The sequence below is a fragment of the Lipotes vexillifer genome, unplaced genomic scaffold (assembly GCF_000442215.2).
Source record: "Lipotes vexillifer unplaced genomic scaffold, Lipotes_vexillifer_v1.1 scaffold175, whole genome shotgun sequence".
NCBI classification, from domain to species: Eukaryota; Metazoa; Chordata; class Mammalia; order Artiodactyla; family Lipotidae; genus Lipotes; species Lipotes vexillifer.
In genome coordinates this window covers 406,469-413,154 of record NW_006771329.1, presented here as the reverse complement: position 1 = coordinate 413,154, position 6,686 = coordinate 406,469, and positions in this window count along the sequence as shown.

Genomic DNA, 6,686 nt, shown 5'->3' with positions numbered 1-6,686 from the left:
TAGGTATTTTTTGATTTCTACAGTGATCTCTTGGTTATTTAGTAGCATATTGTTTGCCTCCATGTGTTTGTATTTTTACAGTTTTTTCCCTGTAATTGATATCTAGTCTAATAATGTTGTGATTGGAAAAGATACTTGATACAATTTCAATTTTCTTAAATTTACCAAGGCTTGATTTATGGCCCAAGATATGATCTATCCTGGAGAATGTTCCATGAACACTTGAGAAGAAAGTGTATTCTGTTGTTTTTGGATGGAGTGTCCTATAAATATCAATTAAGTCCATCTTGTTTCATGTGTCATTTAAAGCTTGTGTTTCCTTATTTATTTTCATTTTGCTTGATCTGTCCATTTGTGAAAGTGGGGTGTTAAAGTCCTCTACTATGATTGTTTTACTGTCGATTTCCCCTTTTATGGTTGTTAGCATTTGCCTTATGTATTGAGGTGCTCCTATGTTGGGTGCATAAATATTTACAATTGTTATACTTTCTTCTTGTATAGTCCCTTTGATCGTGATGTGGTATCCTTCTTTGTGTCTTGTAATGCCTTTATTTTAAAGTCTATTTTGTCTGATATGCGAATTGCTAGCCCAGCTTTCTTTTGATTTCCATTTGCATGGAATATCTTTTTCCATCCCATCACTTTCAGTCTTTATGTGTCTCTAGGTGTGAAGTGGGTCTCCTGTAGACAGCATATATACCAGTCTTGTTTTTGTATCCATTAAGCCAGTCTATGTCTTTTGGCTGGAGCATTTAATTCATTTACATTTAAGGTAGTTATTGATATGTATGTTCCTATTACCATTTTCTTTTTGTTTTGTATTTGTTATTGTAGGTCTTTTCCTTCTCTTGTGTTTCCTGCCTAGAGAAGTTCATTTAGCATTTGCTGTAAAGCTGGTTTGGTGGTGCTGAATTCTCTTAGCTCTTGCTTGTGTGTAAAGATTTTAAATTCTTAACATGATCCTTGTTGGGTACAGTAATCTTGGTTTTAGATTTCTCCCTTTCATCACTTTAAATTTGTTCTGCCACTCCCTTCTGGCTTGCAGAGTTTCTGCTCTAAGGTCACCCATTAACGTTATGGTGATTCCCATGTATGTTATTTGTTGCTTTTCCCCTGTTGCTTTTAATATTTTTCTTTGTATTTAATTTTTGATATTTTGATTAGTATTCATCTTGGTTTGTTTCTCCTTGGGTTTATCCTGTATGGAACTGTCTTTGCTTCCTGGACTTGATTGACTATTTCTTTTCCCATATTAGGGAAGTTTTCAACTATAATCTCTTCAAATATTTTCTCAGTCCCTTTCTTTTTCTCTTCTTCTTCTGGGACCCGTATAATTTAAATGTTGGTGCATTTACTGTTGTCCCAGAGGTCTCTGACAGTGTCCTCAATTCCTTTCAGTCCTTTTTCTTTATTTTGCTCTGTGGTAGTTATTTCCACTATTTTATCTTCCAGGTCAGTTATCCATTCTTCTGCCTCAGTTATTCTGCTATTGATTTCTTCTAGAGATTTTAAAATTTCATTTATTGTGTTGTTCACCATTGTTTGTTTGCTCTTTAATTCTTCTTCTAGGTCCCTGTTAAACATTTCTTGTATTTTCTGCATTCTATTTCTAAGATTTTGGATCATCTTTACTCTCATTAATCTGAATTCCTTTTTAGTAGACTGCCTATTTCCTCTTAATTTGTTTGGTTTGGTGGGGTTTTACCTTGCTCCTTCATGTGCTGTGTGTTTCTCTGTCTTCTCATTTTGCTTAACTTACTGTGTTTGGGGTCTGCTTTTCGCAGCCTGCAGGTTCGTATTTTCCACTGTTTTTGGCGTCTGTCCCCAGTGGCTAAGGTTGGTTCAGTGGGTTGTATAGGCTTCCTGGTGAAGGGGAATAGTGCCTGTGTTCTGGTGAATGAGGCTGGATCTTGTCTTTCTGGTGGGCAGGACTGAGTCCGGTGGTGTGTTTTGGGGTGTCTGTGAACTTGGTATGATTTTAGGCAGCCTCTCTGCTAATGTGTGGGTTTGTATTCCTTTCTTGCTCGTTGTTTGTCATGCAGTGTCCAGCACTGGATCTTGCTGGTCGTTGGGTGGAGCTGGGTCTTAGTGTAAGGTGGAGATCTCTGGGAGAGTTCTCACCAGTTGATATTATGTGGGGCTGTGGTGTCTAGTGATCCAATGTCCTGAACTCTGATCTAGTCTCTCTCACCTGTGAGGCTCAGGCCTGACACCTGTCCAGAGCACCAAGACCCTGTCAGCAACACAGCCCAGAAGAAAAAGAAGAAAAATAAGAAAGAAAAATAAAATTAAATAAAATTATTAAAGAATTAAAAAGTATATTATTAAAATAAAAAATTTAAAAAGTAGAAAAAAAAGAAGAGAGTAACCAATCCAATAAATAAATCCACCAATGATAACAAGCACTAAAAGCTAAACTAAGATAAACATATAGGGCTTCCCTGGTGGTGCAGTGGTTCAGAATTCACCTGCTAATGCAGGGGACACAGGTTCGAGCCCTGGTCTGGGAAGATCCCATATGCCGCGGAGCAGCGAAGCTCATGAGCCACAACTACTGAGCCTGTGCTCTAGAGCCCAGAAGCCACAACTACTGAGCCCGGGTGCCACAATAACTGAGCCCATGTGCAACAACTACTGAGCCTGCGCTCTAGAGCCCGCGAGCCACAACTACTGAGCTTGTGTGCCGCAATTACTGAAGCCTGCATGCCTAGAGCCCATGCTCCACAACAAGAGAACCCACCACAATGAGAAGCCTGTGCACCGCAATGAAGAGCAGCCCCCGCTCACCTCAACTAGAGAAAGCCTGTGCATAGCAACGAAGACCCAACATAGCCAAAAATAAATAAATTTATTAAAAAACGAAAACAAGAAAAAAAAAACCCATATATATCTGAAACTACTCTGCTGCACACAGCAATCCCCAATCTACAGTTGTTCCCAAAGTCCACTGCTGAAATTTTGGGGTGATTCTTTTTCTACTCAGGTATTCCACAGATGCAGGGTACATGAAGTTGACTGTGCAGATTTAATCCACTGCTCCTGAGGCTCCACTGAGAAATTTCCCTTTCTCTTCTTTGTTCACACAGCTCCTGGGGTTCAGCTTTGGATATGGCCCTGCCTCTGCATGTAGACTGCCCTGTAGTGTCTGTTCTTCACCCAGACAGGAGGGGGTTAAAGGAGCCACTGATTAGGGGGCTGTGGCTCACTCAGGCAGGGTAGATGGAGGGGTAAGGAATGCGGGGTGAGCCTGCAGAGGCAGAGGTCAGCATGACGTTGCAACAGCCTGCGGCGTGTCATGTGTTCTCCTGGAGAAATTGTCCCTGGATCATGGGACCCTAGCAGTGGTGGGCTGCACAGGCTCCCAGGGAAGTGTGGATATTGACCCATGGTTGCACACAGGATTCTCAGTGGCTGCAGCAGCAGCCTTAGCATTTCATGACCATCTCTGGTGTCAGCGCTGAATGCTGGAGCTCTGAAGCTCATTTAGGCGGTGCTCTGAATCTTCTCTCCTCACACATGCTTTTGGGAAGTCTGAGGTCTTCTGCCAGCGTTCAGTAGGTGTTCTGTAGTAGTTGTTCCAGAAGTAGGTGTATTTTTGATGTATTTGTGGGGAGGAAGGTGATCTCCACGTCTTACTCCTCCGCCATCTTGAAGGTCCTCTTGTGGGGTTTTTTTAAATATTCATTTCTCCTATATTAAATCATGAGCTGCCAAAAACCAGAAGCCATAACTTCTTCATCTCTATATCTCTAAAACCCAACAGACAGCCTGATTTATATAACATACTTGTTTAAAAAAAATAAGTGTATCACTGTGATGTTAATGGCCAAATGGATTTTTAAAAATTAAACACCCATTTTTTTCTAATCAGATGCTTATACAGTCAAGCCTCATTTCTCACAGATTTATTTGTAACCCTAAAATTAATGCTCAAGGTGTTTTTGCAGTAATTCTCAAAGACTTGAGAAAATTTTGAGTCACTAGATGTGCGTGTTCCCAGCTGAGGTCAAACAAGGCCACTCTTTGTCTTTTTGTTTCAGCTGTCATACAGGAATGACCAGAGGATGGAGATGGCAGGGGACAGGACAGAGTAGTTCAAGTTGCTCAATCTCTAGGGCAAGTTGGAACTCTGGTATGTGTTAGTCGGTGACCTCAGGCAAGTCACTGAACACTTTGAACCTCATTTTCTCCTTTGTAAAATAAATTTTATAAAAGAGCCTAGGCATCCAAATTGGAAAGGAAGGAATATATCTTATATCTGCTTGCAGACGACATGATCTTATATGTAGAAAACACTGAAGATTGCACTGTTAGAAGTAATAAACTAATTCAGCAAAGTTACAGAAAACAAATACAAAAGTCAGTTTCATTTCTTTTTTTGTTTGTTTTTTGTTTTTGTTTTTGTTTTTGTTTTTTGTTTGTTTCGGTACGCAGGCCTCTCACTGTTCTGGCCTCTCCCATTGCGGAGCACAGGCTCCGGACGCACAGGCTCAGCGGCCATGGCTCACAGGCCCAGCCGCTCCGCTGCATGTGGGATCTTCCCAGACCGGGGCACGAACCCGTGTCCCTTGCATCGGTGGGCGGACTCTCAACCACTGCGCCACCAGGGAAGCCCTCAGTTGCATTTCTTTACATCAACAACAAACATCACAAAAAGGAAATTAAGAAAAATAATCCAATTTATAATACCATCCAAAGGTTGTTTAGGAATAAACAACCAACGAGGCAAAAGACATGCACATGAAAAACTACAAAACGTTGCTGAAAGAAATTAAAGAAAATGAAAATAAATATTTAGTGTTTATGGATTGGAAGACTTACTATCATTAATAAGATGTCAATACTACCCAAAGCAATTTAGAGACTCAATGCAATCCTTATCAAAATACCAAAATTTTTGTAGAAATAGAAAAACCCACTCTGTAATTCATATGGAATCCCAAGGAGCCCCTGAAAGCCAAAACAATCTGTAAAAATAACAAAGTTGGACCTCTCACATGTCCTCATTTCAAACTTACTGCAAAGCTATAGTAATCAAACAGTGTGGTACTGGCATAAAGACAGACATATAGACTGGTGGAAAAGAATAGAGAGCCAGAAATAGACCTTCACATATATGGCCAAATGATTTTTAACAAGGGTGCCAAGACCATTTAATGGAAAAGGACAGTCTTTTCAATAAATGGTGTTGGGAGAACTTGATATCCAAATGCAAAAGAATGACATTGGATCTTTATGTTACATCATATAGAAAAATTAACTCATTTGGATCAGAGTCCTAAATGTAGGAGTTAAAACTATAAAACTCTTAGAAGAAAACATAGGGGAAAATTTTATGACATTGGATTTGGCGATGATTTCTTGGCTATGACACCAAAAAGCACAGGCAACAAAAGAAAACACAGATAAACTGACTTCACCAAAATTAAGTCAGAGGACATATCAACAAAGTGAAAGAGTAACCCACCAAATGGAAGAAAAAATTTTCAAATCATGTATATGATAAGGGATTAATATCTAGAATATATAAAGAACTCCTACAACTGAATAATAAGAGCAGCATAAAACCAAGCAACCTGATTTAAAAATGAGCAAAGGACTTAAAGAGACATTTCTCCAAAGAAGATATACAGAGGGCCAATAAGGACATGAAAGGATACTCAGTGTGACTAATCATCAGGGACATGAGGAAAATGCAAATCAAAACCATAATGGGATATCAATTCAAACCCATTAGGATACCTATTGTTAAAAAAAAGAAATCGGTGTTGCTAAGAATGTGGAGAAATTGGAACCCCTGTGTACTGCTGCTGGGGACATAAAATGGTGCAGCCATTATGGAAAATGGTACGGCAGTTTCTCAAAGAAATAAATGTAGAATTACCAACTATTTCACTTCTGGGTATATACCCAAAAGAATCAAAAGTAGTGGCTTAAACATGTATTGGGCACCCATAGCACAGCATCATTCACCACAGCCCTATAGCAGCATTATTCACAATAGCCAAAAGGTGGAAGTGACCTAGTTGTTCATTCACAGATGTAGGGATAAGCAATATGTGGTATATACATAAAATGGAACACTACTCAGCCTTCAAAAGGAAAAAAATTCTGACACATGCTACAGTATAGATGAAATTTGAAGATATTTTACTAAGTGGAATAAGCTAGTTACAACAGGACAAATATTGTATGACTCCATTTATATATGAATACCTAGAATAGTCAGATTCACAGAGAAAGTGGAGTGGTGGTTGTCAGAGACTGGAGGAAGAGAATTCAGAGTTAGTTTAATGGATATGGAGGTTCAGGTTGCGAAGATGTAAAAAGTTCTGGAGGTGAATGGTGGTGATGGTTGTAGGGCAATGTAAATATAATTGATGCCACTGAACTGTATGCTTAAAAATGGTTAAAATGGTAAAATTTATGTTACGTATATTTTACCACAATAAAATGAAATAAATGGGAAGAACATAGACAAATCTCCAGTGGAGAATAATTCTACATAATTAATATAGAAACCTGCCATCATTAGAGTCTACCCAATAAGTGCAAGCTATACATAATGACTTTCTTCCAAAAGGTACAGTATGTAAGAGAGGGAAAAATAATAACTTTACAATGGAGAAGTCTGACAAATACCACCTCAGCCAGGTGATCAAGGTCAATGTCAACAGTGATGTCAT